The 25,653-nt window shown below is 46.6% G+C and overlaps 1 protein-coding gene and 1 long non-coding RNA gene across 5 annotated transcripts in view; one reads left to right on the top strand and one right to left on the bottom strand.

The window, feature by feature from the left end:
* LOC129387808 (uncharacterized) overlaps positions 1-25,653 on the top strand; it is a 308,256-nt gene that overhangs the window by 64,921 nt on the left and 217,682 nt on the right. The gene's annotated exons all lie outside the window — the stretch shown is intronic.
* Positions 1-25,653, bottom strand: part of LOC126542251 (ADAMTS-like protein 5) — a 220,320-nt gene that overhangs the window by 130,168 nt on the left and 64,499 nt on the right. For 2 of the 4 annotated variants that reach the window (XM_055077120.2, XM_055077123.2), the window contains exon 1: positions 4,188-4,509. The exons of the other annotated variants lie outside the window; for them this stretch is intronic. The gene's annotated coding sequence lies outside the window, so the exon portion shown is untranslated. Of the gene's footprint in view, positions 1-4,187; positions 4,510-25,653 lie in introns of those variants that run through there. 4 annotated transcript variants of the gene reach the window in all.

Genomic DNA, 25,653 nt, shown 5'->3' with positions numbered 1-25,653 from the left:
CAGTACATTCTTGCAGCAAAGCTCTTAAGGGCTGGTTCCCCTAGGATCGCGTCCGTGTGTCGACACAAAACTTAAGCCTTTTCCTCCGGCGTCCGTGTCAGACGCCATCTGCGTTCGTGCCGTCGAGTACGCGCCGTGATTGACGCGGCCCAACTAGAATAAAACGTTATTACGTGGACCGATCCCGAAGACAGTGCAATAATGGGCCGACCCGCGGTGGAGGTGAAGCAGCTGTTAAGCACTCCCCATACGTGGGCCGATCCCGAAGACAGAGCAATACCGGGATGACTCGCGGCGTAGGTGATACAGGCATTAAGCGCTCCCCATACAAGCGCCGAACCCGCGGCGTAGGTGCAATTCGCCATTAAGGGGCCCACATACACAGATTCACTGGTCACCCTTCTTCACAGTGTGCAAGGGCACTGAGTTTCTTATTGGTAATTTTTTTTCATTTAACAATTACATTTTTCACTCAGTAACGCCCACTGTAAGTCAAACATATTTTTTTCAGCGACCAATTGCAAGTAATATGTTACTTTATTGCCGAGACAAGCTGTAACATGTGACGCAATTTTTGGAAACCTGAATGTGGAGTGAACTACAGTAGAACGCTCGAGATTATGCCACGCAGCAGCTAGTTCAGACAGGCTAACCCGGAAGGTCAATATTTGTTTCTCAAGTTAACACTCCATCAGATTGGCCGTCGAATGAAACTGGTGCTGGCACGTCTCACTTAGGACGTTAATGCCAGGACACCATCTATACACGAAGGACTTTAATAGGTTTTCATTGGCCGAACCGGGAGCGTCTTCTTCAAGTACAAGCGAAAAAACCTCAGTGCCCTTCCACTCTGTGAAGAAGGATGACCAGCGAAGCTATGTATGTGGGCCCTCGATGGCGAACTGCACCTCCACCGCGGGTCGGCCCGGCATTGCACTATCTTCGCGATTTTGTGTTTACACACGGACACGATCCTGGGAGAATTAGCCCTTAACAGCTCTGCTGTAAAAATTGTTAGTTTTACCCGAACGCGAAGCATTGAAAGTGATAGCATGGTTTAGCGTTACACTGAAGGCGTCTCAGGAGGCTGGCGTGATGAGCGTGCCAGTAGCGTTGCAGGTGTCGCCCCTCAGTGGCGCGCGAGGTGGGATTAACGGAAAACGCGCAGACGCTGCTCAGCGTCTTAGGCGGTCTCTGCGCGTTCCAGTTTTACCTTGGCTCTGCTTGAAGGTCAGAGTTACGGAAACGGGCATTTTCTGGGTTTGTACCTGGAGTAGTAGAGATATCGCTCTAATTAAAAAATTGAGAGCCGCGCTTCACAAGATACCCATATGTTGAGTAACGATAATCTTGCGTGCATGATGTCCGTGCGTTAATACACCCGCTACTCCACCAGCTTTCACTGTACTTGCTGATGTCTTCACGACGAAAAAGAGGGAATATGGCCAGTGAAAATTTCGAAGAGCAATTGTTACTAAAGATAAGCAATGTACGAAGGCCTGCAGAAAATGCACTGAACGTGCCAGACCAGCGCATTGTGATTACGGTATCTGTGGAATGACATCGAACAGTTCGTAGCAAAGTAACGTAAAAGTAATCAATTACGTTCGAGTAATTCCTCAGTTACTTTCTTGGGACAGTAATTGGTAACTGTAATCAATTACATTTTGAATGACCTAATTGTAATTGTAATCGGATACATTTTTTCTGTGACGTTTACAAGTCTGTTTATAACTATCAAAACTGAACTTATGTCACCAGTCTATACGAGAGAATCCCATTCCCTGACCTTGTCCTGACCTAATCCAATGGCTACGAACGTATCTTCCTTCTGCGTCTCGATCTCTTCATATCGGTTGCCATCTCCGATACCACAAACACAAAATACTGCCTGTAAGACAATCAATATACCCTTCCACATTCTGGGTTTCATCAGCCCATCCATGTTACGGTACCTGTCTTGTTTTCGCCTGAAATAATGTGCTCCCATTTAATGAATGCGTCAGATTTAAATATATGAAGTCGCCCGCAGCCTTGTGAAGTTATGTTAAGGGACAGGAGAAGGCTTAATTAAAGGAAAAACGGTGAGGTTGGTCGGAGGGGCATGTCTCTAGCCTGCTAGTCTTCTGTTTATGTTGACATTTCATATACTCTTTTGTACCCACCGTAGTGGCGTATATAGTGGCTTTGTCGCTGCGCTGCTAAGCCCGAAGGCGCCGGACCAAATCCTGTACGCGGCATTTCGATGGAGGAGAAGTGCGAAAAACGCCCGTTCACCTTGCACATTGGGTGCACGTTAAGGAACCCCAGGTGGTCAAAATTAATCCGGAGTTCCCCACTACGGCGTGCCTCGTAATCGTATCGTTTTTCTTTTCTGGCACCTAAAACACCCAGAATTTTTCTGAATGCGCCCTTTTGCACTGAACATGAGAAACGTAATCGAGTGCACCACGGTGTTGCACTTGCGAGTCATCCGCTTTGCGGACGTCAGATTGATCTCGTGAAAGCTTCATTTGTAAACGTTTGCTTTGGATTTTGATTGTGCTAACCATGTTGAAGCAGTTGGCCTGTCTTAGAAGTATAGTGAATTCCTTGTGGTGGAAAAATTGTGAAGTGGAGAGATGCACACAAACTCGATCGCCCATGGTCCGTGTGACTGGCGACTACGAGTTCTTGAGATTTGCATCGTGGGCTTTATGCAAATCTGTCGCAGTTTACTCACGTTCCATGCGATTCTTCGCGCACTACAACAGTATTGGTTTAGGCATGTTGACAAACATATACGGAGAGCATACTCGCAAAGTATACTTGGATAGCGCACCGTGGTATACATGCCTTGTCTTTGTCACTGTCTGCCGGCGCTAAAATTTTTTCCATCCAGGTCTTCACACAAATTCATAGCATGGTGTTGAACCTGAACAGAATTTACGTGACTTGTCTTCGTTTGTAGACTCGCCTTATCATAAAGAAAAAAAACTGAGAGGCCGCTAGTACTCCTTCTACTACAGTGTAGACTACAATTAGCGATGCAATATGCAATGTGATGCCGTACGTAGCTTGTGACTACCAGCCGCTTTAGTATAATGAACTTTACTACTACAAGTATCAAATCCCGGCTAACTTGTTCCATTTCAAATGCATCAATGAAATTGTACGCGTAAATCCGTAAATTCTACCCGCAAGTACTATTCGTATCTTGTGCAAATATTCGAAACAAAAATAATTAAGAAATCAGCAATGCGTGTAATGCCTAGATCGAGCTGTATGACCACCGAATCACCTTCGTCATTCTATGTGCAATACTTTGCCAAATGTTAAGCACAGCCGTAAACGCACTAGCTCCGTCTGGATTCGGAACGAAGAGCTTACTTGTCCATCTCAACCTGCCAGGTGACCGCAATCACATGTCAGGTATTTTTAGCGTGCCTAACGGAGCGCTTGACAAACCGCTTGACAGGCTATTCCATAATCACAGTTGCAAGAACGTTAAAAAGAAAAAGGTTGATTTTTTTGTTCGTTGTTTTATTTTTTAGACGTGTCCATGTCAGCGATGCAATGTAGTTTGAGCACATGTGGTCGCAGTACTGTGTTCCGTAAAAGGCCAACTCTTTCACTTCGCGCCCTACAAAATTTGCGTAAGTGTTGCTATTAAATACATACATATCTACACATATTTCGGAGGCAAGACCTACAGCTTAGTACAATGATACTTGTTCATAAGAGAGACATTTCCAGCGTTTTGTTTGGATGTCATCATGGAGTGCGCTCTTGCATGATAAACTTGCACTTCCTGTAAAAGAAAAAAAACAAATGGAAGCGCAGCCGTTAGCTATTTTACTTTCCCAAGACCGCGTGCCCTTGTCGGGTCGAACAAACGTATTCGTTGCCCGTGTTTCAATACCCCGTTTCGGGATCGCACCGATCCAACTAACTCAGTGTGCTAACTCAATACCTCGCAAATCTGGCTACACCGAGTCCCATAATTTGGCTTTTTGCTACTTATTTTATTTCTCTTCCTTGCACATTTCGCAACCTCGCTCCGAAAGCGTTGCCATTGTGGAGTGTTGATCGAGTTCAAGCACTGGCACACTTTTAAACATTTCTGCCTCTTTCCAACTTCCCCCCTCTCCTTCCACCATAGGGAAGACGTCGCGGGCATCCTGCCTTGCTTTCTCTAGAAGACTTACAGGACAATGACCGGCGCTCCACCACTTTCTCAGGACACTTGTCGTCCCTGGCTGTTCGAGCACGTGTCGTCGATCGGCGTATCCATCATTTTACCAGCAGGCACGGAGGAGGAGGCCAAAAGACAAGCCGGCACTGTCGCCCACCAGCAGTGGCTCCGCAAACACGCAGGAACCTTGTCTCCACACCAGCGGCACCAGCAGTATATAGCATCAGCAGCAGCAGCTATCGCGTCGAATCCGCCGAGGCGACTGGAACGGCGGGTCGAGGCGGCACCACGCACACGGCGAAGTCCCGCGGCTGACTGCGCTTCGCGCCGAATGAACTCGCGGTCCGCTTTGACGGCCAGGGGGCGACTCTGGCTCCGGCTGCTCGAAAGCCCGGCGGCGGACCGTGGCGCGGCGTTGCTCCCTCTGCTGGCGGCTTCGGCGGCGGACGCGACGTGCCGCCACCGCCCTACGAGCGTGCGCGCACTCAGTCCTAGCTAGAGCTGGTGCGGTATTTTCTTCCGGTGCGGGTCGACCGACGCGACAGATCGCGTTCGGAGATCGCTTTTTTTCCTTCGGCAGCTGCGAGCAGCGGCGCAACGGAGCGAACAGCTTGGAGAAGTCTTATTTGACGAGGCTCAGTGAACTCGCGAACCTATAGTTGTTCTACCTGCCTCTGGCATCGCGTTCTTCGATAGGCTTTGTACGTTTATTTTTCTACCGCGATTCCCGGAGCAAGACCGTCCAGTTTGTCGAAAGAACACACATAGAGCGTCTGCGCGGCTATGACACCTACGCGAATGAGACGGCGGAAGAGATCGGCAGTAGTACTCGAAAAACTACGGGACTATTCGCTTTTTCAAGCGAACGAGAAGTCATGGGAATATCCGATTGGAGCGCAACTTTTCTCTGTTGAATGCACTTTCACGAGCACTTGACAAGACGTTTATGTACTTTAAAATACGTTGAAACAACATTAGGATGGGCTGACACTGCTCATTCACTGACACACCCTCTAATAACGCTTCAGGTTCATTTACTCCAATGACTGACAGTGCTGCATGCGATGTGTGCAGCAGCGAAGAGAACATCGAGCACCTATTTCACTAGTGTCCTCGATTTCTTGCGCATGGAGTCATATTGTTTGCAATCTTAGGCTCTGCTACGCGAAGCATGCGCAAATTTGCACGTTTCATCGAATGTGCCTTTTCCCTGCAGGGCATAGAATTCTCATTCTTGCGACTCCCGGTGCTTTAACCTAAGGAAGTACAAAGCGGCCTGTTTAGCTGCTTCACCGCACATCCGTCAAGATGTTGAGCCTGCATATTATGCTTGGCTCAGGTCTGTTCTTTTTTGATGTAACACGTTGAAGACCGGCAATGAATGCATTAAAAAAAGAAAACTCACCTGCTTGGGTGGTTAAGCACTTTGTACTATTCCATCCCCCTCCACACGTGGAGGGTAGTAAACTGGACTCAGTCTGGTTAAGCTCCCTGCATTTCCTTCGTCCCTTCTCTCTCTCTGTACTCACCAACGGAAAGTGACTATTTCGTACCTCGTTAAGGAGAAGGCTTCTTTTTATTCTGCTAAACAGCCTTTTTGCATATAAACAAACTGACTGACAGACATCCTGATCGATTACCGCGTTTATAATCTCCATAAATGGCTACCTCCGTTAAAACAAGACAGTTCGATCGGCGAGATTCACTCCGAACTCTATGAGACGCTGCTGACACTCGAAAGCTGCAGAGAGCGACTGAAACTATTTTGCTCAATCACGGATGCCTGAAGCAGGCTGATACAACTGCACAAAACCTAGAATGCGACACTAAGACACCTTTAGTTACGCACCGTGCATATTTTGGACAGATAACGTTCTTAGCTGGCTTCATTATCCTGCCCGATAGTATTGCTCCCCATCCCTTTTGTGGCTTCCTGCTAGAAACTGCCCTATACACAGTCCTCAGTGGGATCGGTGAAACACATTCACGCCACAGTGTTTGGGGAGAATAGTCTCTGCGTCTGTCCCCAACACCACGATCAGCATCTTCATCTTCGTAGCGCGTTAGATCACCTGCACTCAACATCATTCTCCCTTCTCTCTCTCCCTTCTGCCTTCTCTCTCTTCCCCTTCTCCCATCCCCCAGCGTAATGTAGCCGACCAGACTATTGACTGGTTAACATCCCTGCCTTCCTGTATCCCCCCCCCCCCCCTCTCTGTCTGTCTCTCTCTCTCTCTTTCTTTCTCTCTCTCTCTCGGTGACGAAGTTCCTTGGATAATGCCACATTGACGCGGCACGTGCATCGCTGCACTTCCTGACGTCAAGGCATCTAAACGGTCTCTGTGTGCACCTCCGGACGGACGCGCCCTCAGTGTTCTCTCTCTCTCTTTCTTCCTTTCTTTTATTTGTATCTATCTTTCTCTCTTTCCAGGCACTAAGCTCCTTTCCTTTGGGTAGGGTAGCAGACCGGACGCGCGTATGGCTGGCATACCTGCCATTTTCCCCCATCTTCTCTCTCTCTCTCTGTCCTTAGAAACCAATGTACTGCACAGGCCTATACGTGAGTGCGACAGAAGGCGTCCTTGAAAGAGAAGGCAAGCAGGCACTTCAGCACCTCGCGCATCAGCCAAAAATCCAAAGCTGCGGATGCGCAACGAAGGACGTCCGCCGCGGAGGTGGCTACGGACAGGTCTAGAAATGTCGCGTGCGCGCTCCTCAGTGTTTGCGCTTCTCCCACGGGGATCGTAATTGGATTCTGCGCTTTTATTGAATCACGGCAGCGGAGTCAGTGCAGAGCGGCTTTCGCCACGACGATGATGGACCGGTGAGCGTCGCGCACCAAGGAGACGTCCGTCGCGTTGCTAAAGTGACAGGGTACCGCGAACGCCCCGTCAGGTGAGCGCTTGCCCTCTTTTCTCGACAACCAGTTGGAGACTTCTTGCCTGTTAACCAAGTGAGACGGAGGGCAGAATATAAACCGAAATAAATGAGAGGTGGAGGGTAGTTGGTAGATTCAATAAGCGCGCAAGCGCGATGGTAAAACCTCGAGATCATTGGCGTGTTAAGAGTACCGCTGTGCTAGCTGGAAATCTCGAGGCTTTTCGTTCGTAAGCGTTATTTGCCATTGGCAGGCCACTTTCGCTAATAATCGTGTTGGAGAACCTCAAGAGTGTTTCCGATATTTTCTGCTTTGTTCTGTTCACGACAAAAGTGTGTCAAGGGACCGATGCCCAATAGAATAGGCTATCACAAATCGGAGTGTTTAACGATTTTTTTTTATTGCGATAAAGACTTGCCCTTAAGGCATAATTCTTGGTGTGTATATGTGTATTATATGTGTGCTGTGAGGCCTGTGTTGTGTATGAATTGAAGCAGTGTTTTGTGGAATCTGTTATGTATCGAGCGGTCATAGCTGGTTGTCACAGTGTAGCGGAGGCCGGCTTGCAGTAGGAGACGCGAGCGTTCCGATTTTAAACCAGTACACGTCCATATTAGGTGGTATGCATCTGCTTCCAGACTAGCGCTTCGAGAAATAGGAACACATATTTAAATGCATAGTTTATCGCCAATGCGACTAGCGAAATTGCGGAAAGCTGCATACAGACAGATCTCGGTTTCAGCAAGTGTAGTACTTTTTATCCATGATTACAATTGGCTTTGTAGGTTTTCTTTTTGGATTTGTAGATATTGAAGTTTTCGGGCTTTTAAATCTAGTGAAATTATAAAGGGTCACTTCTTACGGTGGATATGCGCTAACAGGATATGCGCTGATGAGTGCGTCAAAACAAATGCGGCATTTAGTCGATTTGCTTATTTCGCCTCATGTGTAACGCAATAGATATACCAAAAGGTTAGGCCGGTCTACACAAAGTTAAATCCGTTTAGTCTACGTTTGCCAAAACGTTGGCGCGGCCCTTGAAGTTGGTCTGCAGGAGATGAGTGGATCCTTCATCAACAGGAACATATACATGTTATAGAACTTTACGTTCCAAAGTCACACGCTATGGTAACATAGTGGCTATGGCGCTGTGCTATTCAGCTCGAGGTTCCGGCTTCTATCCCGACTGCGGGGGTCGCATTTCGTTCAGCGCGAAATACAAAGACGCTCGTGTACATAGATTTAGGTACACTTTAAAGAACCCCAGGGGATCAAAACTAATCCGGAGCCCCTCACTAGAGCGTGCCTTCTAATCAGCATCAGCATACGCTTTTTGGTATGACAAGCCCCATAATTTATTAATTTCGTCCAAAACATGTATAATGAAACAACGAAGAGGTTGCATAGCGAGAGGCTCCGGATAATTTATGAAGGGGTGCTCCTTCCCGTGCTGTCGAAGGCAAACGCGTATTTCGTGTCCGTTCCAATCGAAATGCGGCCGCCACAGTCGTGACCGAAACCGCGACTTCGTGCCCAGCTGCAGGAAGCAATGGTCGCTGAGTGACTGCGTCGGGCCTTACGCTTTACAAAAGTTAAACGCGGCTTGCGATGAACTCTTAGTTAACGTTGCGCTGTGCGCTGACGCCAAATTATTGTGCCGGCTGTCTCAACCGGAGACGCGCCTCCGGAGGCGCTGCAGGACAGCCATTTTCTGATCGTCGACGCCTTCTTTTCGCCGCTGTGTGTCTCAACCGTAACGCGCCTCGTCTAACGTGTCCCGTGACGTGCTGCCTGCAGTTCATGGTGTTTTCTCGAACAATTCTCACCAGGATATCGTTGTTACACGTGGCAGTTGAAGGTAAACGATTTGCTGCGGAAAGACCGCGACTAAATGGGAACAATATGGCAATCAACCGGGCTTCGGTACGTCGAATCATCGAACGCGCGATATTATTAAGTTAAGTCAACACTCGACCTCCTTCAACGTGAATGCGCACTGCTCTACTACAAAATGTTCAACGAAGCGAACGGTGAGTGCGGGTATAGTTATCGCCTCCACGGAGGCAAGTATGGTACCCAGACGTCGATGAGGGCTCCCATATCCCCCATTTCCCATATCAATGCGGGCTCCCATATCGCCCGTATCCTGCCTCCTCCCCCCCCCTCCCCTTCGCCCTACTGCCTTTGTGCCTCACGAAGGCTTGTTTCGGGGTGCGAGGCTAACAAGAATGGTCAAGTGGAGGTCAAACAAAGGCTGTAATTGGAAACCGAACGGAGAAGAAGAGGCTGCGTATCGCCTAGAGGCGTACGAAGGAACAATCAATGGGATGGGGTGGCCGTCGTGTGATCGGTCCCCGACGATGCATCAGCAATGACGACGGTGGGCTGTTGTTATTAGCCGCTATACCCTCGGTATACTTACGCCGACTACTCAGCTGAATCGACCCCCAGAAAGCTTCCGGTGGCCACTCTACGTATAAGATGCGCGCTGTAATATTTACTTACCGGGCCAGTGCAAACTTGCATCGCAGGAGCTGAATATTGAACTCTGTGTTGTTACTGAATCGTCTACCTAGTCCCGGACTCAGTATATGCATCAATCTTTATCGAAAACACATACACATCGACCCTATACGAGATATCGAAGCAACCGCTCGATCAGGCAGCTCTGTCCGCTTGCATCCTGAGTGTCTAACTCCTCGTATGGATTACCATTTCCAACGGTACTCAGGTGTTTGTGGGGAAGAAGCCAACATTACATTTATGCGCAATATCCTTTAGTCTTAAAGTGTAAATATACTAGATCAATATGAAAGAATGGCTTACAAGAACAGCAATAGGAGGGTAACCATAATATGATTGCCTGCTTGCTTTCTCCATTGATTGATTGATTGATTGATTGATTGATTGATTGATTGATTGATTGATTGATTGATTGATTGATTGATTGATTGATTGATTGATTGATTGATATGGGCTAGCCTTCTAAAGCAGAAATGAGGCTACCAGAGACGCTGTACTGCATTGTTGCGTATTGTTGTAGATTAAAGAACACCGTCTGGTGTTCTTTATCGTGCCCATAAATCTAAATTCGCGAACATTTTTTCATTCAAATTGCGCCCTCACCGAAGTGCAGCTGCTGCGGTTGGGAATCAAACCGGCGACCTCGTGCTCATGAATGGAACGCAATAAGCGCTGAGCCACCGTGGGGAGTTACCGAATACGTAATTTGAGACAGAAATGCCGTGCTACCAAGCTCGAGAAAAAAAAAAAATAAGGAATCAGTAACCATCCTCAGAGAGACAGCGCGTTATGCTCGAAGCGGACGGATGAGACAGAGAAAATTGGCATCGATCGTAACCAATGTGTGTGTAAAATAAATGCAGGAAAGGCGTACAGAACGTGCGAATATGATGCGTTTGACCCTTTAATGCCCAAATAGTGTTTCATACCAAGGAAAATTGGAACAGCTTAGCTTACTATCTTTATTCTGGCCTTGGAGACTACACTTGTACAGAAAAAAAGAAAAAGGTATTCCAGTTATAACCTGCCTGATATAGTATTTATTTATTTATTTGTTTATTTATTTATTTATTTGTGATTTGAACTATACGAAGCGCATATCCATTATATCGAGAACGCAAGTATGGGTTCTGCGTTAATTTTCCCGCACTTAAATCAGCATTTCGAGGCATCAAACTCAGCGTTTAGCATATCTATAATACGTCGGACATCAGAGGGGCAAGCGAAGAAAGAAAAGTGCCATACGCGTGTCATACGCGCGCGAGCTCATGAAGACAGAATGGTCTCGTAACTAGTATCGGATGCTCCAAAGCGGTCGAGATGGATGCGACTGCTTGCAGCGAGTGCTCTCCTCTAAGTGCGTCTATCGCGCTTAAAGATGAACTTCTCTTAGGCCGTGGGCGCCTCCGCGTTGGTCCTCTTCCTCACGTGTTGTTCTTCCTTGCTGGAGAGAATTTCACACTGCGCCATGGCAAAGCCGTTAAAGTAGTGCGAGTAGTCTGCTTCAGTCTTTCTTTTACCTGGGGGCAGTTCCGGGTTTCCTTTTCGACGCCGTAATGAACGCTGAAGACGACCGAGAGAGCATGCGAACCTTGGGGAACGCGCGGCCGGGCGCGCAAGTTTCTTTTCTTGCACAAACAAACGTTTTCTTTGTCCACTGGGTACGCATCGCTTTCGAAGCAACGCTGCGCAAATATTCAGAGTACTGCGATAAACAATGTTTAGCCTTCTTCTTCATTGATCGCGCCTTTCTTTTTTTTTTCCTTCATCGGACGTAACGCACACAGTGTGGTATGTAGGTACCTGCTTTCCATTTTCCCCCCCTTCGTATATAGCCACTGCTGGGGCCAGAAGCAAACCGCTTTAGACACGTGACGAGCTGACTGGGCTCTTTAAACTCCGTCTTCCGCTCCATCTTGTAAACAAACGTCTTACTAGGCGCACTCGCGCGCCTGGCGTGGCGCCTTCGCGGGCTCCGCTGATGAAATCTCCCGCGGCCAAAGAGTGAAGTGCACGACGACAGCGGCGGGGGAAGAAAAGGAGCAGAACGCATTGATCTTCGATTGAAAAATGGGCGCGGAATAGATTCCTCCCTGCCCTTTCCTTCCCTACTTCCAGTAAAGCGCGGCCGGTCGGCAGCCGGGTTCCCGATGGCAGTTTCTTTTTCCCATTCCCTCTCAGTCCTCCAAGAAACCTCCTTTTCCTAGGAGCCCGTCCGCTTTTCTCTTTTCTTCCCCATTCTGCCTTCATTTTTTTTTTTCTGTCCTTCGACGGTCGGGCGAGCGAGCAAGCAAATCCGTTCGCCGCGTTCGCATCGCATCGACGTCAGTCAACCGCCCTCTCGTCCTCCATCGAAATAGCTCTCCGAGACGTGAGCCCGCTTCCTCCGCGGCTGCACGAGGCAGCGCCGCACGATTTGTCTTGTGCGGAGATGCTCGCCCACCGAAGACCATTTCGTTCGCTAACTTCCTGGCGAGCGACGGCCAATGGCGCGCTTATGTTGAGCACGGTCAAGGTGAGCATCGTCAAGTAAATTAAGTCGTTGTACAGTGATTGCAAGAAGACAAAAAAACCTATGCCGCATAAAACAGGGATCGTATTTTTCAATGATCCATCTTGTTTTTTATTCATATTTGCTTATCATCATATGAGCCGTCTGGTCGAATCCTGCGATCGGACCTATTGAAGTAAGAGAGAAAGGATTGGAAGATAAAATTGATAGTCAAATAGCGAGTCCTATATTATCGTTTTATTTGTACAGCCAGTTTAGTGTCTAACAAATCCTCCTGCTGAGTTGTATGTAAGCAAACGACCAACAAATAAATGACTGAAATAAAGGGGTGGGGGGGGGGAGGGGTGACGTGGAAGAGGCGTACTATACATTTCATACGTGCTTGACACGTAACAACGATAGCAAACGTTCTTGACCTGACTTATTGATGAGGTTTGATTTATCAAAGCAAGAAACCTCGCTAAGAGCGACATTAAATAAAATATCCACGTTATGCTGACCACCCGATATACTTGAAACGTATGGATTGTTTGGCTTCTTTGGATGTAATTCAAACATATTGGCAACTGATTTGTTGACGCGGCTTCACCGCAAACAATCAACCGTTAAACGAATAAAGGATGACAACATGAGGTGATATAATTGCGACAAGAAGGCACTTCTCGCAAAACGTACTCGAAAAGGATATCTCTGGAAACGAAAAAGCTGATGCGCTTGTATACGCAGCGCTCTATCATCCTTCCAAAGTCAAGGCTCCAAAGAGTAATCAAGTGCAAAAATCTGACATTCGAAATCACTTTGCGTCGCTTTGGGTTCCACTGTATATGCCCTGCGCAACCAAGAGATTGCACCGAGAGGAAGCGTCACTTCTATATCGAATAAGGACAGGATCTGCTAATACACAGGCCTGGTTATTTAAGACGGGGCGAATCAATTCTCCGAACTATACGGCATGCAATGAGGCAGGAGACATTGAGCACTTCTTGTGGTCCTGCCAGAAATTCCAAGATGAAAGGGACGCTCTCCTGAAGAATCTGCAAGGAAAGGACCTTCCGCATGCGTGCCTGCAACACCGTATGTTTCTCGAAGGATCAGTTATAGCCCGCAAAGAAGCTTCACGTCTCCTCATCGAATTCTTAAGAGAGACTGGTTTGATGGACATATGGAGAAACCCTTCAGCGGTATTGTGCGAGGGGCTCGGGCGGAGCAATTGCCGGCCTTGATCGCCAGGCTAAACCCGCCTGTTGCTACAATTCACCACCACCACCACATCAACTGAAGAGACAACACTATCGTAAGTTTTGTAGTTTCCGCGATTCTACAAAGGCGAATAAAGCACCAACGATAGGAGATAAAGGGTTAGCTCAAAGTGCACCTCGATATAGGCACACGAAGGCATGCAAAGTTCCGCAAGCAGACTTCACGGAAGTACTGTGCGAAACGAAGAGTTGAAACTTCCGTGCGAGGGTCGCAATGTTTTCATTCACTTTCAGAGCCGGGCGCCTTGTTTGACGCAAACCCATTCGACACGACCACTCGGAGACGCCTACCGCGATTGTGTTTGGCGTTTTAGTTTCAGGGACATCGTGAACTCCGATTCACACTGGTGTTGCGAACGAGCGATTTCTTTAGTAAAAGCGTCACAAAAATGTCCGCTAACCAACGGGATACTTATGGAACAGCGAACGTGATTGATTACTTGTGCGCGTAACGTACTATAGGAAGGAGAGACGCGAAGCCATTGTGGCTTAATGTAAGAATGCGCGATTGCAATGCATCCACACAGACCTCGCTGAAAGCAAGATATATCTCAAATAACAAGCACAGTCCAGTACTAAAACGAGCCCATCGTGTGCACCACAAGTACAACTTTCCAGGCAGTATAGTCTAGATCAGAAAGCACGGCAAGTCGTTCGCTTCCTCGAAGCTGTTTAGGAAAAAAAAAAGGAGAAGCCTGAAAGATTATTAAGTTCGAGCTCTTTCTTTTTACTGAAAATAAAGTAATGAAGTTAGTCGAAGAAATAAAATGCAAATATAGGCAGAAGAGGCGCGAGCATCAGAAATGTGCGTGGCGCAGCGTCTAGAAGGAAAGGAAAAAGAAATCAGTGAAATCCAAGAGGCGGGGCGACGCATTTAGAGGGAGGGAAGCCGCAGAAGCCAGCATTGGCAAGATAATGCGATAATTAGCCAGTCAGTGGCGCGGTAAATTGCGTTACTTCGTCACGCGGTGATCGATCCGCTATAGCGAATGGACACCCCCCTTGCCGCTGCTCGCAGTCGCTGGGGTTTGATTTTGATTTTTTATCCTCCGCCGGGTGGATTTTTCTCAGTAAAAGCTCGTCTAGAAATTATCAGCTTGTACAGCTTACACGGCACCTCACAGGATTTTGCCTGGCTTCACAATGTTTCCTGGATTTTGCCTGGATTTTGCCATACTTCACAATGTTTCGTCGCCTCTGATCCATCACAATGGCATCTTATTCGTCAATATAGTTGATTGCTAAACACTATACGCAGAGACTACACATGCGTGCGATATTCGGAAGCCGTTCAACAAATGTTGAATACCAGAACTTAACGCATAAAACGTCATTTTTGCCTTGACTAGCATAAGTGTTGACATTCTTCGACATTCTTTCTTTTCTTTTTAAGTGAACCAATATTTTTTGTCTTCTCCCGGATTTGGCATCCGCCGGTTTCAAGCCACGTAAGCTGAGCCGATCCCGGATTCAGTGAAACAATAAACCCGTCCGATCTCAGAGGTAGCATAATTAAAAATGGGCGTTAAATTTCAAGCGTTGCGTTTCGTACATTTCAGTGCGTGCAACCCTACTTACAATGCTAGCTGCACTGTGACACCGTCTCAGTATTGCGGGTGTGATGGAAGCCATCGTGAGTATTGATACGCTCGAATGTGAAACAGTAACGAACATTCACTCCCTTGAAGGGATAAAAAAAGTCAGCTGAATCTGTTCCCGTGTATTGCTTTAATTCTTCTTCCTTCCTATTATTATTATTATTATTATTATGAATATTCATATTCATATTATTATTATTATTATTATTATTATTATTATTATTATTGTTGTTGTTGTTGTTGTTGTCGCTTGAAAAAAATACAGTTGACAGAGAGAAACAAGAAAGTAAGGTGCTGGCGGACAACTGCCAGCGGAAGCCACACAACGTCCTGCCTACTCTTCAGACACAAAGAAATACAAGTATGGAAATGGAAGACAGGAAGAAGCGGAAAAACACAGAAAATAAACACAAGAGCTATCACCCCACTCTTGACATTACCATAGCATCTGCATAACGTAAACATGGCATCTACATAAGGTAACCAGTAGCTATCGTAACATCATATAAAGTCAACATACGTTGCGTTAACGCGAACATCAATGTCAAACAAGCTTCACCGTCTATCACCCTTATAGCCGTGCGTGGGATGAGCGTAATTTTTTTTTATTTCCTTGCTCACGTCTTTTATCAAGAACGTATAATACGGAACCAATAACAAAGACATCATCAGACGCACCGCAGGTGCAGTTTAAAATCGGTCAAGGTTACATGATGTCAATCATCTACAATATGTACATTATCGTTAATGTTTTCTTCATGCCTTTTCATGTTTTGACATGTTTAACGTGCTTACTCTTTACGGATCTCTTTATTTCAGGAGCACCAGAAGTTTCGAAGTAGCTGGCGTCTTCTAAGGACGTTTGCCTTTCCCTGTTTGAATACTTCACCATTTCAGTCCCGCTCCTGTAAGCGTTCTGTCGTTCGTGAATCATGCACTCGACCGCCATCCACACAAAAAGCTACCCGAGCAGTGCTGGTCTGTGTGACTGCATTCGATTGCCCGTTGAACGCTGGTCTTTCCTTCTTTCTCCGTTTGCTTTCAAAGTGAACCTTTCAGTACCAGTGGCGTAGTCGGTAATGTTGTTCGGGGGGCTCACGTTGGAGCTCGGTCTGCTCCTTACAGTATTTGTCGAGAGATCAAATACATGAATAATAACTGCATTGCCATTGCCAGAGATGCCGCCAACGAATTCTTGGACGCTACGCATTGTCAAGACAAGTAAAATATGCATCTTATCATTAAAGAATATATTCGTGGGTCCCAAAAATTGTGCCATTAACGGATATCAATGCTTCCACGTCTTTTATCTATTTAATAAGTAAAGAAAATATTACACAAACTTCAGGACTATATCAGTCCGAAACCAGCAAAGCAGTGCATGCCGCTGATATGATAAATGCAAAGGCCGTGAACTGGACGAGTTGGGGACAAATATTTTAATGAAACTTTGTCATTCAAGAACGTTGTTTACATTTTTGTACATATGCAACGGTCAGGAAAAAATCTCAATGACGCTGTCCCTCGTTTCCACGTATTGCGCAGGAGCAGCTGTCACCAGTCGTGTATTGTAATTGCGCCGAAATTATAGTCGCAACAGTGACCAAATATAAAAAGCAGGAGTTCTGCAAAATATACATTAAAAATGCGAAGATACAACGGAATACACAAATGCGAAGATAAAGCTTGATAAAGGAGAAAAAAAAGTGTAACTGAAAACACAGTTCACTGCATGCATCCACAAAATCTCGCAACAAGATATAAATATACGTATGTCTCCAATAAATCTACGTATCTGAGCAAAAGTCACTGTATGTAGGGTGTCTCAGCTAACTTTAGCCAGTGTTTAAGAAGACGCGACCAAATGCATGTTGCTTGTTTTTGTATGTAGTGTGTCACGCTATATATAGTATTTTGCTTAATTAGATCTTTAGTCAAGATTAATTAACCAACTTCAGAAGTAACGAAGCTAGGGAAAAGGTTCCAATTAGAAAGCTGCAGAACGGTTTGCAAAACGTCCGAATGAAGTTTCTGTCTTTCTATCTATTAAGTATTAGTGTATTTCAGCTTACTGATGAGGCCCGCGAAATACAAAACACCCCGTGACACGCCCGCTTGCACGTCGTGATTGCACTGGTCCTAAACGTTCCGCGCACAAAGAGCCATAGGCGCCCTGCCGCTTAAAAGGCGACAGGGCGGCGACGTAGGCGTTGGCTGTGCCATTTATGCCAGCGATGTGCTCCCCTCGCGACAGTTCGTTATAGCGATAAGCACACGCAGCGGTTATCGCTTCTGCTTCCGGAAGCAACAAGTCCGTCATTTCGCGATAGCTGTAATGAAATTGAGCATCCATAAATAAAAAAAAAGAACTCCGTTTTCAGAAGGCTGAAAATGGCCAGAATAAGAGCATCTTAAATTAATATTAAATTATGGGGTTTTACGTGCCAAAACCACCTTCTGATTATGGGGCACGCCGTAGTGGAGGACTCGGGAAATTTGGACCTCCTGGGGTTCTTTAACGTGCACCTAAATCTAAGTACACGGGTGCTTTCGCATTTCGCCTCCATCGAAATGCGACCGCCTTGGCCGGGGTTCGATCCCGCGTCCTTGTGCTCAGCAGCCCAACACCATAGCCACTGAGCAATCATGGCGGTAAGACTATCTTAAATGGCTAGACGCCGTATTTCACTGAATTTATGTGTATTTTTCATGCGCTTTCCCAGCAAGTGCTCGAAGATGTCACCTTCTGCAGCGATACAACACTGGCATCTTCTGAGAAGGCTTGCTGTGGCTGCCTTGAGTACCATCGGTGAAATGCTGTGGCAGACTTCGATTATCTTCTCCTGCAAGGCTTCTGGAGTCGTCGTTGCCGTCGTGTATACGTGATCATCAATATAGCCCCACACGAAAAAAGTCAAGAGGGTTGAGGTCAGTTGACCTTGCCAGCCACAGGACAGGCCCGTTTCTCCCTGTCCATTGCCCTGGGAAGGCACCATCAAGCTATGCTCGTGCTTGACTGCCGGTGTGGGCTGGGGCCCTATCGCGCTGATAGCACATTGCGTCAAGCCGGGCTAGTGGCATGTTGCAGCAGAAATTTTCAACCGGTCCTTTAAAGAACTCACATACCTATTGCCGGTAAGAGTGTTGTTAAAAAACACTGGGCCAATGACTGTGTTGTGATATATCCCGAACCAAAGGTTAAAAGACCACTGATATTGGTGGCGGGATGTTCCTAGCCAGTGGGGATTTTCCTCACTCCAGTTTGAGCGAAACCGGAGGGAGGCTGCCACTCCAAAAGAGGGGCAGCCGCGGTCGACCAAAGGGAGTTGTGCGGCCGCGGTCGAAGTAGAGGCGCCACACGCCGCGAAGACGTCATGGCCGCGTCACGGTGACGCCTCCCTAACAGGGGAAGGCTAACCGTTCTGCAGGCATTCATAACAAACTTGCTTCACTCACTCACTCCAACAGTGTGCGTTGTGGATATTTACTTGGCAATTTCGGGAAAAGTTCGCCTCCTCAGTCTAGAGTACCTTGGTGAGGAAGTCAGAATCCTGCTCCTCCTGAATCAAACTCCAATTCACAAAATCGAATCTCTTTTGGAGATCCCTTTACTCCAGGCATTGATGCAACTGCAGATGATAGAGGCGCAGTCCAGCTGTTTTCTGAATCCTCCAGGTAGTTGAGTTGGACACGCCACGCGTGCTAGCGTGTGGATTAATCGCCATGAAAGACAGAACGTTAGAGCGAACCTCGTTGTTTATGACTGAAGCTCTCTGCCTCTTTCTTGTGAAGCTTCTGGTTTGTACCAGCGACTCGTAGGTGTTGAATATTGTCATCAAGCTCGGTCACGTACCCTGGTGCCAGCTTCGAAATATTCTTACAGCCTGCCGTCTCTGTGCGCTTGCAGCTCCCAGGACAAGGATCATGTATACTTTTTTCCTCGTTGCAAAAAGGCACCACAAAATTTTTCACGCTCTCACAGCCGATGCACGATAGTCTGTTTATCGCTGCCTGAAACTATCACCTACCACCACCACCACCACCACCACGTCCGTCAGTCGCTTTACGCCGCGCATGCGATAACGGTTGCTAGCTTAAATCGAACAGCCAACGCTTGCGTCGCTGCCCTGTCGGTTTTTAAGCGGCAGCGCACCTATGGCTGTTTGTGCGCAGAACGCTTCCGAGTAGTGCAATCACGACGCGCAAGCGGGCATATGTCACGTTGTGTTTTTCTTTATTTGTATTAGATCACCGAATCCTAAGACCCGCTCACCCCCCCCCCCCCCCCCCCCCGCACACACACACACACTCGCTCCCATGCATTGCGCGCGACGGCAGGCGGCGCGCTTCCTTCCCGCTTTTCTCAGTTGCGCACACAAGACTGGCCCACCATCGTCCGCTCACCGCCGCCCCCCCCCCCCCCCCCCCCTAAGACATAAGGCATGCGGGGCACGGTGACGATGTTGTCGCTTTGGAACTTCATACGGAACATGACGGCGGCGACAGGAATGCGCCTTGAGTGTCCATATAATTGCAATCGCAATAATATAGCAAGAGTATCCGGCATCTAATTCCGTTCCGGAAAAGAAGTAACAAAATCAATCTTTCACCCTGCGACGATTCGCTGCACAACAACGTCTTATCTTTTTCTTTTGTGGGGCGGGGGCACCGAAATGAACAAAAAACGCAAAGGAAAGCATGTTGGCCACAATCGAATGCCTGCTTTGGGCACCTAATGTGGCTACCGAAGGAATATCGAAGAAAACGTCAGACGCTTGGTCCACCATATGCATGCTGCTCGTTATCCTACACTGGCGAAACAAAAGACTTTCCGGAGAGTTTGCGATAACATCGAAATGAAGGTGACGCCCTGAAGCGAATGCGTTGCAATCCGTCGAGTCCCCGTAGTATTATCAAGCAAATTTAATAATAATAATAATAATAATAATAATAATAATAATAATAATAATAATAATAATAATAATAATAATAATAATAATAATAATAATAATAATAATTATTATTATTAGGGATCTAACGTCACAGAAGAAGGCCGTGCAAGCGCTACTGCACTTTCTGCGATCTACCGGCCTATGTGAATGACTTTAACTGGAACGCCTTTTGTGTGTGTGTCTCCATGTGTGCGTGTTTCTTTTTTTTTTAGCGTTTTTCTCTTTGTCATCTTTCTAACCCCTATCCCCCATCCCCAGTGTAGGGTAGCAAACCGGTGACTCATATCTGGTTAACCTCCCTGCCTTTCGTCTTCATTCTCTCTCTCTTCCATGGCATTTAGGGAAGCGTTCTGTACTCCTTGGTTATGTAATGCCTCTATGACTGCTGGTATCTCTACCGAATCAAACGCCTTTTCGTAATCTGTGAAAGCCATATAGAGAGGCTGATTGTACTCTGCGGATTTCTCGATTAACTGATTAATGGCATGGATGTGATCCATCGTACAGTATCCCTTCCTGAAGCCAGCCTGTTCTCTTGGTTGACTAATGTTCAGTGTTGCCCTTATTCTACTGGAGTATATATTGGTGAATCCTTTATATAATACTGGAAGTAAGCGAATGGGACTAGAACTTTTCAATTCTTTAACGTCTTCCTTATTGTGGGTTAGTATAATGTCGGCATTCTTCCAGTTCTCTTGGACCCTTGAAGTCGTGAGACGGATCGTATAAAGGGCCGCCAGCTTTTCAAGCATGATGTCTCCTCCATCTTTGATTAAATCTACTGTTATTCCAAATTCTCCTGCTGCTTTTCCCTGTTTCATGTCTAGCAAGGCCCTTCTAAGTTTATAGTTAGTTATAGAAGGAGCCTCTGTAACTTGTTCCTTACTACTTTGAATGGGAGTATTGTGGCTGCTCTGGGCATTGTATAGGTCAGTATAGAATTCTATTGCTGCTTTTACTCTACCTTCGAAATTGCTGAAGATATTACTCTGCTTATCTGTCAGTGCATACATCTTGGTTTGTCCTAGCCCAAGTTTTCTTCGCACTGATTTAATGCTGCGTTCATTTTTTACTGCTTCTCAGTCTTTCTTACGTTTTAATTTCGAGTATTCCTTATTTTCTCCTTGTTGATCAGTTTTGACAGTTCCGTGAATTCAATCTGGTCTCTTGATATTTTCATTCCTTGTCGTTTCTTCATTAGGTCCTTTGTTACACGGGAGATCTTACCTATTGATTGCCTTGGCGCGTTAACTCCCACTTCATTTGCTTCTTCTGAAGCCAGGCTAGTTACTGTTTTATTCATTACATCTATGTCATCTTCATCTGTTTGTTGTAAGGCTGCATACTTGTTTGCAAGTATCAGCCTGAAATGGTCTGCTTTTACCTTTACTGCGTCCAGGTTGGCCTGTTTCTTCTTGACCTATTTTGCTCTTTCTTTCTTGAAATTGAGGTGAGTCCTACACCTCACTAACCTATGATCACTGCACTTTACCCTGCCTAACACTTCTATATCCTGCACTATGCTGAGATCGACAGAAAGTATGAAATCAATTTCATTTCTTGTTTCACCATTAGGGCTGTGCAGGCCCACTTTCTGTTCCTACGCTTCCTCATCAAGGTGTTCATTATTCGCAGCTTATTCCTTGCCGCGAATTGCATCAACATCTCTCGTCTAATGTTCCTAGAATCGACGCCGTATTCGCCAATTGCTTGCTAACCAACCTGCTTTTCCCCCATTTTTGCATTGAAGTCACCCATTACTAAAGTATATTGAGTTTGCACTTTTCTCATCGCTAAATCAACATCTTCTTAAAGCTGATCTATCTTATTATCATCCTCACTGGAGGTTGGAACGTAGGCTTGTACAACCTTTAATCTATACCTCCTATTAAGTTTTATTACGACTACTGCTACCCTCTCATTAACGCTGTGGAACTCGTCAATGTTGCCCGCTATTTCTCTATTTAATAGGAATCCTACTCCATACTGCTTTTAATCTGGAAGTCCTGTATAGCAGAGGACGTCGCCATTAACCAGACTGTATAAGCCTCACCAGTTCTTCTAACCTCACTAAGGCCAATGATATCGCAAACAATGCCTCATAGTTCCTCAAAGAGTCCTGCTAAACTAGCTTCACTCGAGAAAGTTCGAGTGTTGAACGCTGCCAGGGTCATTCTAATTTATTTGCTATTAGAAAAATGATATTTTGGGACATCTGATTTATACATATCTTTCCGACATGTGTCCCAAAAGTAAGAGCGCCCAAGATTTTCAGAACACTAAGGATACAATTCACCAAACTCCACCGCGAGCCTGTGTGACCCGTGGACTTATTCGGGAAGAAGCAACGCTGTTGTATCGCATCCGAACCGACTCTGCGTAGACGCCAGCTTGGTTCTTCAAGACTGGACGATGCGTTTCCTCGCTCTGTGCCTTCTGTGGTTGTCTTACCTTCGATTTCATACGGCTGGCCAGTTTTGTGGTCGAAAAACCCCGGCTGTCGACTTTTCGACCGATTAAGGATTGTTCAGCGTCCCTCCACAGTTGGGTGGCGTTGCCAAACGCGCACAGTTCGACACAGAAAGAAAGGTTATGTTCGACAACCTGCAAAAGAATGGTCTTTTGCACAGGACCTTTGAAGACATTGTTTTCCGCGGAGGGCCCACGGCTTTCAGGAAGAGAGTGCAACAACTGCTGATTGCCTTCATGCGAGACACGGGGCTCTTCGACACCTGGTGATCCCCATAGTGACTCTCGCAGGAGGCTTAGGCGGAACAATTGCTGGCTACGTATGCCGGGCGAACTCCGCCTTGTGCAACACGACCACCGTCTACATATTTTTCCTGTTCCCTCGTTAAACGTTGGCGCTTGTCGCGACCACATACAGAGGTGCTTTAGTCTTTGTAACAACGAAGTAAAACAAGCGTAGACATTCATAAATATTTTGCTGAAACGGTTGATTGTGCACAACTACATTTTTTACCTCAGTGTCAAAGGAGTCCTTGCCAATCCGGAATCCTAACGGTTTTTCTAGTATAAATTGGCTAAGTCTAAATTTGCCAGTCAAAATTGGCTAAAGGCCGACATTACTGACGCATGGCGCGGTTACGGCTATGCAAAAAAAAAAAAAGTGGTGTTGTCACGTTGTCTTGACGGCGTAGAATACCATACTGTCTTAAGCGTGGCTTCGAACGTGAACTTTTTATTGGGCGAACATGTGCCAAGCAAAACAGGTGGCACTCAAAGTACAACGATAGCGGTGGGATCAGTCGGCGATCGTCGAAATCTCTCCTGTGAGCCGAGCGTGTCGGCTTTTATACATGACTTGTCGAATGCTCCAACGCAATCTCTGGTGCCAGCGCGCCTTGCAGAAGGCACTGCAGATTTCGTGTAGCACATACTATTGGGTTACACAGAAGTTCTGCGAGAACATATACCACAGATAGAATCAACGATAACATTCCGGTAAATTACAAATCAGGCAGGCGCGTCTTGCGCTTAGCGATAACTTGCAGTCCCCGGTAAAAATGATAAATAAGTACACAAGTCAGTATTTAAGACTGAATTGAGATTATAAGGCAATGTATAATAATAATGTGTGGCGGAGGTGACTATTTCACAAGAGAAAACTCCACGTAACCTAGCGCCCGATTTGAAAAAGAAAAGAATAGAAAGCATGTATACAAACAAGTGAAACGAAGAGTAAAAAAAAAAAAAAAAGCTACCGCGAAAAGCAGCGCAAGGCGTTGAGTACTCCCCGCGCCACTTAAAATTGAAGATCAGAACAGCAATCTACTTTTAATTACTGAGGAATAGCTTGAGGCCCCTTGCGCCTGTCCTTCCATGAGAATTGCAGATTGCTTAATTGACTGTGACAGTGATAAATCTACTCCGCTCATGGCGCTGAAGGGGCAACCACCGCGTATCTGCGTTCGGCTCCGTCTAATTGGGACAATTAACGATCGAAACTGACAGTGACGCCTGCTTGAAGTAATAGAAAAAATATGAAGGTATCATTAGGCGTAATGCTCCGTCGTAGCGCTGCGTTTGGATAAGCGATGATGCGAGACCCTTCGTGAGTTGCGCTCAGCGATATGAGGCGCTTTCCGGTCATCGAGCGGAAGCAACACTTCTGTGCCGCCTGTGGCTCGGCGTGGCATTCACGAACTCCTATTCATTCCGAATTGGAATGGCCGACAGCCCTACTTGTGACACCTGCGGCTGCGAGGAGACTATTCAACACCTCCTATGTGACTGTCCCCGTTACGCAATGCGAAGAAAAGTGCTCATGACCGCTCTCGCAAAACTGGAGAATCGCCTCTTTACAGAGGAAAAAGCTCTAGGACATTGGTCCAGACGGGCTTCGGCACTCAAGGCCTTAAGGGGTTTGTTGAAGTTTTTAAGGACATGCGAATTGTGCGACCGCCTTTGAACGTTGTAGCGCGTAGTTTCGCGTTACTGTGTGAATTTTCTCTAATTTTTTCCATTTTGTTCCCTCTTCTTCTTTCTCCTTTTATTCCCTTTACCCCTTTCCCCAGCACAGGGTAGCCAGCCGGTACTTACACTGGCTAACCTCCCTGTCTTTCCTCCCCTTTGTCTCCTTCTCCTTCTCCTTCCGGTCATGTTTATTATGGGCCTAAGATGGGGAAATTTGTTTGGTTTACGTGCGTTTATTCAGTACCGCGTAACAAATACGAAGTAAAAAAGGCCAGAAATATGGCCAGTGACCATGCGCTAAGTACAGTGACTTGCTGTTAGAACACCCATTGTGACTGCCTTTCATTTTCTGCGCATGCCCCCTCTTGTATATATACACACGATGTGGCAACGTAATAAAATATTGTCGGAAGTCAGCGCTGTGTATGTCGTCTCTCGCAGTCCTTGTCCTTCGCGCTGTACGTTATTTTTCACCAGAAATATGGTTTAAATATTGCTAAGGGCTCACACTAAGTGTGTATTTATGTAAACGTTGAGCTCCGACATCGTAAAATAGAATGAATGTATGAATGTCCGAATCAACCGGTCCTTCTCTCCAATCTATCCGTTATTCTCCCGTCATTAACTCAATCAAGCAGTCAATTAGTCGGTCGGTTTATCGGCCGGTCGGTTAGTCGGTCAAATATGTAGGCTGTTATGATATTGATGGGAGATAGAGAAATGAACTTCATTTAACGAATGGCTATTTGTTCGAGCCGTCGTCACTGGTAACACACCACGCTTCCTTCATTCCTTTCTTCCGCTCCCTCCCCTTACCATTCCACCGGAGCATATCCACCTCATATTCTGGTGACTCCTCACGCAGAGAGAGAGAGAGAATAAACATTTTTATTAGGTAAACGCAGCTTTGGAGAGGCGTCCTCATTCGACAATGCACGACCGGCGAAACGAGGGAAATTAAAAAAAAAAAAAAACGTATCGTAATAGAAGGCGAGAATAGTGATACTCGTCAGTGTGTGAGAAAGAATAGTTTCCTCGTGACAACAGCGAGCCAATTCCCTTACTTCTTATCAGAAACGCAACGCACCCGGCCTGCCACGTTTTACTAATGTCTCACGCCGACCTTCGCGCCGGGCGATCTTCTCGCATTCTGTATACGCATTGGGCTTGTCAGTCAACAGAACTGGCTCTGGGAGCCTCTTCGGTCTCTTTGCAAGCGAGAACGAGATTGAGGCGCGCTTTATTTCCGTCCGCCGCGGCTCCATCTGTCCCCTGAACGGCCGGCGCGGACGCAATCTGGCCACGCGACCCGGTGTGCGT

This window comes from Dermacentor andersoni, chromosome 2 (assembly GCF_023375885.2).
Source record: "Dermacentor andersoni chromosome 2, qqDerAnde1_hic_scaffold, whole genome shotgun sequence".
NCBI classification, from domain to species: Eukaryota; Metazoa; Arthropoda; class Arachnida; order Ixodida; family Ixodidae; genus Dermacentor; species Dermacentor andersoni.
Note: the sequence above shows the minus strand (reverse complement) of the source record. Positions and strands in the feature narration are given on the sequence as shown.